Source organism: Triticum aestivum, chromosome 7B, assembly GCF_018294505.1.
Source record: "Triticum aestivum cultivar Chinese Spring chromosome 7B, IWGSC CS RefSeq v2.1, whole genome shotgun sequence".
Classification (NCBI taxonomy): domain Eukaryota; kingdom Viridiplantae; phylum Streptophyta; class Magnoliopsida; order Poales; family Poaceae; genus Triticum; species Triticum aestivum.
This window is the reverse complement of record NC_057813.1, coordinates 738,643,453-738,650,462: the sequence shown is the minus strand read 5'-3', so window position 1 is coordinate 738,650,462 and position 7,010 is coordinate 738,643,453. Positions and strand designations below refer to the sequence as shown.

The following is a 7,010-nucleotide window of genomic DNA, read 5'->3' as shown; positions in this document are numbered from 1 at the left end:
GATGTAATGTTCTTATCTTGATTTGTATTTCTTCCTCCAGTTTGGTATATTGCACATATTACTTTCTCCATAGTTTGTTTTGCATTCATTTTCCTTCTGAAATCTTCTACTCCCTCCGTTCACTTTTATAAGTCGTTTCAGACAGCTGAAAATGAATTGATTTGCATGTTGTCTGAAATGTCTTCAAGGACTTATAAAAGTGAACAGAGGGAGTAGTACCAACCTTGGAATAGAGTAACTAAAAAAAGGTGGCCGCAGTTGTTTTTCTTGTACTCCCTCCGTTCCTAAATATAAGCCTTTCTAGAGATTCCAATATGGACTACATATGAAGCTTATACATCCGTATGTAGTCCTATTGAAATCTCTAAAAGGGCTTATATTTCGGAATGAAGGGAGACAACAATTTTTTTTATAAGAGCACCATTAACTATCCCATTCCAAAAGAAAAGATGCTAGCACAGAAAAAGGACCCAAAATATCTTGTCGAGGATAAAAAATAGCAGTTTATTTTCTTCTTATACCACCATCATCTAAACATTGACAATGTGTTTTATACGTGTCATCACGTCGACAAAAATGCATGAATAACTATAGGATGCAGTTTACAACCTGAAAGAACATAACTTTTGAATTTAAAACATGAATCAATTTTACCAAATTGCACATGGAGCAAATAGAATGGCATCCAGTAGTGCATCTCCCTATAACATCATGGTTGACACCGTCACCGCAACTCTGCTGTCACCGTTGGTGAATCGAGAAAATAATAACCAATAAATACGGGCAATTGAGTGTAAAGGAATAAACTTCAGCTCAGACAAAACACATACTTAGGACTGGAGAACATCACATATAATGAGAAGGTATTTCACTTCCTTACAGAGTGAATATTTTGCAAATTGCGGTGTGATCATGTTATGCTTTATATGTTAATATCCGACTCCCTAAGCTGAGACCATTGTTACACAAAACTAAAACAAAGCTAGTGCATTAGTTGTCACCCAATGATTAGACATTGCTCATTTCTGATAATACATCAAGAACATTAAATGTTAATGTAAAAAACTTTTTGACAATTAAGACTGTTATCTGGTAATCCTCAAATCGTATGTACCAACCAATGGCTCCACAAGTATCCTAGCTATGTGACACTCTTTCTAATACTAACAAACAAAAAAATTATCATAAAGCACACATATTGACAAATTGGGTACTAAGGACAAGATGGGGTCTCCTGTCAGAGATATAACCATCAAATAGACAAAATGACTTTTTTTGGAAAAGGACAAAATGACTTTTAGTTGTTCAATAATCTTCCAACTTTTTTATTTATATGAAAGACACCACACCCAAAGAGCATCTTATAACTAACTGGAGAATTCTGATTACCTTCGACCATTCTCATCTTCCATTAACCCGCTTAGCTTTCCGCACATCTCGCTGCAAGAAAAACAAGATTACAAGTTATATCATGCTTTTATTTGGTTCAGCAATAAAGCAGATTGTATGTTTTGTAGAGCATTCAAGAATTTGAAGATTATTGTTTGCAACAGCTACCAACCTAGTATATACACTCATCCAAAGCTTGCTCCTGCTGATTTAGATTATTAACTTCTGTCATTATACAATATTGATTTTTGAGAGTTATCGTAATACTATATCCCTGCAAGAATATTCAGGTGCGTATAGGATTAGTATGTCAATTTCAGTAGGAATAACAAATTTACATGAACAATACCTTCAAACATGAAAGGCCATGATCTAATTTCACTCCTCAATCATTTAGGCCCCTGTAATGTTATGTAAAATTAGCTCATAGTACGTTACTGGTACTGGACATGGTAAATAAATATTAATAAATGACGGAATACAAGTTCAAGAAAGGAAAACAACATACTTCCAACGAAGTCTGTTTTAAGTTTCTTTTCTATATGACCATTCCTTGGAGGACATTTGTGACGTCATTTGTTTAGATCCATTTGTGATGTCATATATGCTTCGATTTGGACCTTGATTGGGGTTATAATTTGTCAAACAAAAGTGTGTGCACTGTACATACTTGAAGCTTGCGCACGCACTTCAAAATGCCCCAGAAAAAATACAAGTAAATTTGAAGCTAAATTGTTATAAATGTCCCAGAAAAACAGAATCAAGAGCTAACAATATATAGAAGTATTAACCCTGAAGAATCACACCTTTGGCCTAGACAAATGGTATGTAAGAAAATAAGAAAATAAGGACCAAAGCCCTGCTAACCATCTACAATTTCGTTTGTTCAATTTCAATAGAACAACAGCTCCAAAATGTGAGAATTTGGGGAAACTTCCAAAGATTTGCACCGCAATAGCCAGAAAGGTAAAGAAGCATAGCATGGCGGTGAAACGAGCACAGGAAAGCAACATACCTGACCAGTGCCGGCGAGCGCAGCTTTCCTCTACATAGTTAGTCGCTCCTTCCATGCACATCCCACTATCTCAAGGTAATCGTCGTTGGTCTCTCCACTGGCATAGTCTCCACACTGAGAAAAGAAACTGACGAAAATTACACGGGGTGCAGACAACATCTTACATCTGAAACATTAACCATGATTAGTTTTTACTCAAAAAAAATCCCCAAGCCCGAAGTATATTTTCTTAACCTCTAGAGTAACAAACTACAAATTACTGTTTGGTGCATCAATCAAAAAATTTGAAGAGAGGATACTCAACCAAAGAAGCAGAAAAATGGTCTTGTGCTAAACTGCTAATCAGTTAATGACATACACATATGAGCTAAACATATTCACGTCATAGGCGGGATAAGAGATAAAGCAAACTCCTTTATATCTATCACATTCTTTAGATAAAGCAAAATCTTTTTTCTCTATCACATTCTTTCGTACCTAACTCAGAAATAAAATCGTTACTTATGTTGGCATTTGACATAGTTACTCTTAAGCAACTGTCGAATCTTTCTTTCCTACCCATTGACCCACAAAACAAGTTTTGCAACTAATGGCAGAAGTGATGCTTAATCATTTAGACCTATTCTCTTCTTTTTGCATGGATTTAGACCTATTCTTTTCAAGTTCCTGAAGAAAAAACATCTGAAAACTGCCTTGTTAATTACAACCATTAGCATCTTCACGCGAGGATGTATGCATAGGTGGGTACTAACCGCTGCGATTTGCATGCATGAATATACGTTGATCGCTGGAGAAGAGCACCGCCGCACCCAATCACCACCAACAAACTGAAGGAAATAAGCAGCTATTTTTTCGACCGATCAAACCATGTGTACATACATCTGCGCACAAAGTTTCATTGCATCATGATCTGGTCTTAGTTACAGTTATCTCCCTCTCTCTCTCTCTCCCTCTCCCTCTCTCCCTCTCTCCCTCCCTCCCTGTACATACATCTGCGCACAAAGTTTCATTGCATCATGATCTGGTCTTAGTTACAGTTATCTCCCTCTCCCTCCTCCCTCCCTCCCTCCCTCCCTCGCTCTCGCTCGCTCTCTCTCTCTCTCTCTCTCTCTCTCTCTCTCTCTCCCCCTCCCTCCCTCCCTCCCTCCCTCCCTCCCTCCCTCCCTCCCTCCCTCTCTCTCTCTCTCTCTCTCTCTCTCTCTCTCTCTCTCCCTCTCTCCCTCTCCCTCTCCCTCCCTGTACATACATCTGCGCACAAAGTTTCATTGCATCATGATCTGGTCTTAGTTACAGTTATCTCCCTCTCCCTCTCCCTCTCTCCTCTCTCCTCTCTCTCTCCCCCTCCCCCTCCCCCTCCCCCCCCCTCTCTCTCTCTCCCCTCTCTCTCTCTCTCTCTCTCTCTCTCTCTCTCCCTCTCTCCCTCTCCCTCTCTCCCTCTCTCCCTCTCCCCCTCCCCTCTCCCCTCTCCCCCTCTCTCTCCCTCTCCCTCTCCCTCTCCCTCCCCCTCCCTCTCCCCCCTCTCTCTCTCTCTCTCTCTCTCCCCCTCTCTCTCCCTCCCTCCCTCCCTCTCCCCCTCTCTTTTATGGCCTGCATAGGACATTTAGCAAGGCATTAGGTCTAACATATGACAGTGCTACAAATAGAAACATAAAACATGTACTTGGAAGGATCATGCTCAGAACACGAATACAAGGGATAAATATTTTTTACATTTATTACTAATGATGTCTAAATACACCTTGCAATGTGCCTATCTTACAATTAGATAAAGCCATCAATTTGTGAGTGGAGGGGAAAATTAAAAGTTCATGAGAAAGTTATCACCACTTTTCTGCGTTGGTGCACACCGATGATTAAGGACATGAAGCAACTCTTCTTTGTTTCTTTTATACAATTTCACCTTGCCACTTCAAAAAAAATGTAATTACACTTTCATTATCTTGCAATCTTGAAGTTTCTTTGGAATGCCGTCAACCTGAAATGAAGGTTATCACTCTAAAAAGAGTGTCATGTTAAGGAAAATGCACCAGACTGTATCTGAGGCAAATTAATGTTGGATTGATCTTTCAATAATTTGAATTTGGTGGTAGACTAAGTGCATTATTGAGCTTCTATTATAAGTGAATTTGGAATGCCTTCAACCTGAAATGAAGACATGTTCATCTACCACACTCTATGTCAAAATAAGAATAGTCACTGTCCTTACTGATAAAATATTAGTATTTGTAAAAACCAGAATAAACTGTAACACAGAGGAACATAAATCAACATAATTTTGAATTGCATCCGAGGTGAGCAGTGAGCACCACATCGGCAGCTTTATCTTCACCAATCTGCAACAGATATATCCACATGAGGCCCTAAAATTAAATAAAAAACAGAATGTATAATGAATTCCAAAAAAAAGAAATCCCTAGGATTGCTCGCTGAGTAAAGCAGAAAGTCACATTAGTCGGCGTACACACGCCCCAGAACGCCTTGCACATCCCGGCGCTTGGGCGGACTGTAGCCTGCGCGGCTACACCGTGCCGTGGAGGTTGAGCCAGTCGAAGATGAAGCGTGGCCTAGCATATCGACGTAGCACCAAAAAATAGGTCTGCAGGAACGACACACCTACGCACCCCTATGAGGAAGTTTGGCCATGCGTGCGTGGAGTAATAGCGTTGTGCGGGCGGCAAGGAGGTCCAGCGTGGGAGGCGGGGTCCTGTGAGTAGAGCGCCGACGAGGGTGCCGTTGAATGCCTGTTGCCACCGGCATTCAACTTGTCTGGAATGCATGGCTGGTAAACGAGCACGACATCGACGGAGTCGGCTGCTGCAGCGTGGAGGAACACATTGGTGAGCAAAATCGGAGTGGGACACAATATGTACGTGACGGTCTCTCTCTCGCTCCGTCTCGCCCGGTTGAAAAAGGTATATGCTCTATCACTTTGAAAAGAAGAAATCTTGAATTTAATAATTACAAACCGTGCACACAATTGTAGAAAGCAAACACATCTAGAAGACCACATGTATATTAGTAGTAGAATAAATAGCATTTATTGCGGACAAAAGCAATGAAATAAGTTGATATTCTTTATTCACTTCAGTGCAGATGCATCCTTTGTGTGTGCTTGTGGGTGGTGAGATGCACCAACCTATTCAGCATATTCGAGAGAAGTGAGACACATAAGATGCTACATGAAAGCTGTAGTTTTTCAGCTTTAAGAACTGCCCGTGCGTTCTTATGGGGAATAAAAAACATTTTAGACAAACGTGTTCTCATAAAATTATCAACAGAATACGGTTGACACTTCACCCATTTTTGGAGAGGTTGAATCTAAGACACAGGAAGCAGTGCAAACCAAGCAAGATGGTAGATAAATTAAGGGAGGCCCAATTACCTTTGCTGAGTGTTTTACTAACTGAAAGAAGGTTATTCAGGTGAAGCTTGTGCTCTGAACGAGACCCCATGTCAGCAAGTTGGCAAAGTCACTGGGATACACAATATAGTAAAAATCCATGGAATTATGAAAGGCAGAGATATGAATGCGAAAGAACTGTTAAATGCATGCTATATTAGGCAGCTCATAGACACTTGCCATATCAATCACCAGCTATTATCTTTCATAACACAAGATATGTGTAATATGTTGTCCAGTACATGAAACTTGTGGGTAGAAGAAGTAAACAAATATAGTCTGTCCACAGCTACCTTCATGTTTGTCTTTTTCTGGGAAATGATCCCATGATAAATGGATTGGAGAGAAAATGATATCCCTACCTCGAATCTGTACTTAGTGAGATACTCTTCTCCGGCTTCTCAAATGCGGAACTTCTCTACAAATAAAAAATAACTGCAGATCAATCAACAACAAAATTTAAGTGAATTTCAGATCAGTCGCAATTAATTCAAAAGCATGCCCTCTTCAAGAGACCGTGAAGCTTTCTTGCATTTTGTGTTGAAATAAATGTACCATCTGATAGCAGACCAATTTTTTTGTTTCTTTATAAATGATTTGCTCTCTGCTCATAGTCCCTCCCTCCCTCCCCCTCCCTCTCTCTCTCTCTCTCTCTCTCTCTCTCTCTCTCTCCCTCTCCCTCTCTCTCCCTCCCTCCCTCTCCCCCCTCTCTTTTATGGCCTGCATAGGACATTTAGCAAGGCATTAGGTCTAACATATGACAGTGCTACAAATAGAAACATAAAACATGTACTTGGAAGGATCATGCTGAAAACACGAATACAAGGGATAAATATTTTTTACATTTATCACTAATGATGTCTAAATACACCTTGCAATGTGCCTATCTTACAATTAGATAAAGCCATCAATTTGTGAGTGGAGGGGAAAATTAAAAGTTCATGAGAAAGTTATCACCACTTTTCTGCGTTGGTGCACACCGATGATTAAGGACATGAAGCAACTCTTCTTTGTCTCTTTTATACAATTTCACCTTGCCATTGCAAAAAAAAAATGTAATTACGCTTTCATTATCTTGCAATATTGAAGTTTCTTTGGAATGCCGTCAACCTGAAATGAAGGTTATCACTCTAAAAAGAGTGTCATGTTAAGGAAAATGCACCAGACTGTATCTGAGGCAAATTAATGTTGGATTGATCTTTCAAT

The 7,010-nt window shown here is 39.8% G+C and overlaps 2 long non-coding RNA genes across 4 annotated transcripts; both read right to left on the bottom strand.

Annotated features, from left to right (window-relative positions):
* Positions 1-239: 239 nt before the first annotated feature.
* LOC123159265 (uncharacterized) lies at positions 240-3,343 on the bottom strand. 3 transcript variants are annotated; one of them, XR_006479608.1, is made up of 6 exons: positions 3,157-3,343; positions 2,405-2,518; positions 1,739-1,790; positions 1,562-1,663; positions 1,390-1,440; positions 240-735 (listed from the first exon to the last, which is right to left on the bottom strand). It is a non-coding gene; the product is annotated as an uncharacterized lncRNA (long non-coding RNA). The 3 variants fall into 3 exon arrangements; XR_006479607.1 differs by lacking the exon at positions 3,157-3,343 and having other exon boundaries at positions 240-738; positions 2,405-3,122; XR_006479606.1 differs by lacking the exon at positions 3,157-3,343 and having other exon boundaries at positions 2,405-3,122.
* A 655-nt stretch (positions 3,344-3,998) lies between these two features.
* LOC123160199 (uncharacterized) lies at positions 3,999-6,400 on the bottom strand. The gene is made up of 3 exons (XR_006480040.1): positions 6,167-6,400; positions 5,787-5,877; positions 3,999-4,737 (listed from the first exon to the last, which is right to left on the bottom strand). It is a non-coding gene; the product is annotated as an uncharacterized lncRNA (long non-coding RNA).
* Between the last annotated feature and the right edge of the window lie 610 nt (positions 6,401-7,010).